The sequence below is a fragment of the Vanessa atalanta genome, unplaced genomic scaffold (assembly GCF_905147765.1).
Source record: "Vanessa atalanta unplaced genomic scaffold, ilVanAtal1.2, whole genome shotgun sequence".
NCBI lineage: Eukaryota > Metazoa > Arthropoda > Insecta > Lepidoptera > Nymphalidae > Vanessa > Vanessa atalanta.
Window position 1 is genome coordinate 5,001 of NW_025919979.1, and position 2,500 is coordinate 7,500.

Here is a 2,500-nt window from a genome sequence, read left to right on the forward strand (position 1 = left end):
TACCGGCGACGCATCTTTCAAATGTCTGCCTTATCAACTTTCGATGGTAGTTTCTGCGACTACCATGGTTGTCACGGGTAACGGGGAATCAGGGTTCGATTCCGGAGAGGGAGCCTGAGAAACGGCTACCACATCCAAGGAAGGCAGCAGGCGCGCAAATTACCCACTCCCGGCACGGGGAGGTAGTGACGAAAAATAACGATACGGGACTCTTTCGAGGCCTCGTAATCGGAATGAGTACACTTTAAATATTTTAACGAGGAACAATTGGAGGGCAAGTCTGGTGCCAGCAGCCGCGGTAATTCCAGCTCCAATAGCGTATACTAAAATTGTTGCGGTTAAAAAGCTCGTAGTTGCATTTGTGCGCCGCGCTGTCGGTGCACCGCATCCGCGGTGATACTGACACGTCTGCGGAGCATATCGTCGGTGAGCCGGCGGTAAAACGCCGGTTCAATATCAAAATCCTATCGCGGTGCTCTTCAGTGAGTGTCGAGATGGGCCGACAATTTTACTTTGAACAAATTAGAGTGCTCAAAGCGGGCTCAAAATGCCGCTTGAATATTTCGTGCATGGAATAATAGAATATGATCTCGGTTCTATTTTGTTGGTTTTCAGAACTCCGAGGTAATGATTAATAGGGATAACTGGGGGCATTCGTATTGCGACGTTAGAGGTGAAATTCTTGGATCGTCGCAAGACGAACATCAGCGAAAGCATTTGCCAAAGGTGTTTTCATCAATCAAGAACGAAAGTTAGAGGTTCGAAGGCGATTAGATACCGCCCTAGTTCTAACCGTAAATATGTCATCTAGCGATCCGCCGACGTTACTACAATGGCTCGGCGGGCAGCTTCCGGGAAACCAAAGATTTTGGACTCCGGGGGGAGTATGGTTGCAAAGCTGAAACTTAAAGGAATTGACGGAAGGGCACCACCAGGAGTGGAGCCTGCGGCTTAATTTGACTCAACACGGGAAATCTCACCAGGCCCGGACACCGGAAGGATTGACAGATTAATAGCTCTTTCTTGATTCGGTGGGTGGTGGTGCATGGCCGTTCTTAGTTGGTGGAGCGATTTGTCTGGTTAATTCCGGTAACGAACGAGACTCTAGCCTGCTAAATAGGCGTCGTCATTTAGGTGTGCTCGATTTCGGTCGAGCAACTCACTGGCGGCGTATTAAAATTCTTCTTAGAGGGACCGGCGGCTTCGAGCCGCACGAGATTGAGCAATAACAGGTCTGTGATGCCCTTAGATGTCCTGGGCCGCACGCGCGCTACACTGAAGGAATCAGCATGTTCTCCCTGGCCTAGAGGCCCGGGCAACCCGTTGAAACTCCTTCGTGCTGGGGATTGGGGTTTGCAATTATCCCCCATAAACGAGGAATTCCTAGTAAGCGCGAGTCATAAGCTCGCGTTGATTACGTCCCTGCCCTTTGTACACACCGCCCGTCGCTACTACCGATTGAATGATTTAGTGAGGTCTTCGGACCGACACGCGGTGGCTTCACGGCCGTCGGCGTTGCTGGGAAGTTGACCAAACTTGATCATTTAGAGGAAGTAAAAGTCGTAACAAGGTTTCCGTAGGGGAACCTGCGGAAGGATCATTAACGTAAATTATCAATCTCGAAAGAGTGCGATAATGAACGATAATAAAATTCTAAAACACAAATATCGACGTTCGGAATGTGTCGTTTCGATGCGAGGACGCGATTCTCACTCTCTCTCTCTCACACAGCAGTGTGTCCGAGTCAGAGTCCAGAGTCGTGTAACGCGTCCTATTCTGATATTTTTCGATGTCGATTTCGAGGAAAGTACGATGTGTTAACGCACATCGTCATCTTCAAATAAAATGTATATTTCTTTTTTTTTTTTTTTGTACTTTTTTTTTTTTTTAACTTTTTTTTTTTTTTTTTTTTTAATTTTTTGAATTTTTCTCTGTATACTAAAAATAAGAGAAAAAAACAAAAAAAAAAATAAAAATAAAAAAAAAATAAACTCATATCACTGGCGTATAGAATCGTTCGAGTGATCGTAGAAATTATAAAAATAAAACAAATTAAAAACCATTACCCTGGACGGTGGATCACTTGGCTCGCGGGTCGATGAAGAACGCAGTTAACTGCGCGTCATAGTGTGAACTGCAGGACACATTTGAACATCGACATTTCGAACGCACATTGCGGTCCGTGGAGAAACATCCAGGACCACTCCTGTCTGAGGGCCGGCTGTATAAAAATATAAACCACACTGTTCAATGTTTAATGTCGTAATGTCTATTATTTCGTAACCGACTCAATAGACTGACTGACGTTTCTCGAACATATGACGGTATCCGCGTTCGATGTGTTATATTACGTGTTTAAATATACTTAATATAAATCTCGTTCTCGGTCCGTTCAAATATAACAAATACGATGTGTATGTATGTTTACGTTTACATGCGTGTGTGTGTATATATTATTTATATTTTTATATACGCGTTCGTGTGTACGTTTACGTCACGG

At 44.8% G+C, this 2,500-nt stretch overlaps 2 non-coding genes across 2 annotated transcripts in view; both read left to right on the top strand.

Moving 5' to 3' along the window:
- LOC125076535 overlaps window positions 1-1,603 on the top strand; it is a 1,903-nt gene extending 300 nt beyond the window's left edge. The window contains exon 1 of the ribosomal RNA XR_007120490.1: window positions 1-1,603. This exon is cut by the window's left edge and continues 300 nt beyond it. This is a non-coding gene — a ribosomal RNA (small subunit ribosomal RNA).
- Window positions 1,604-2,063: 460 nt separating this feature from the next.
- On the top strand, window positions 2,064-2,220 carry LOC125076534. Its single transcript, XR_007120489.1, has one exon. It is a non-coding gene; the product is annotated as a 5.8S ribosomal RNA (ribosomal RNA).
- The last annotated feature ends 280 nt before the right edge of the window (window positions 2,221-2,500 follow it).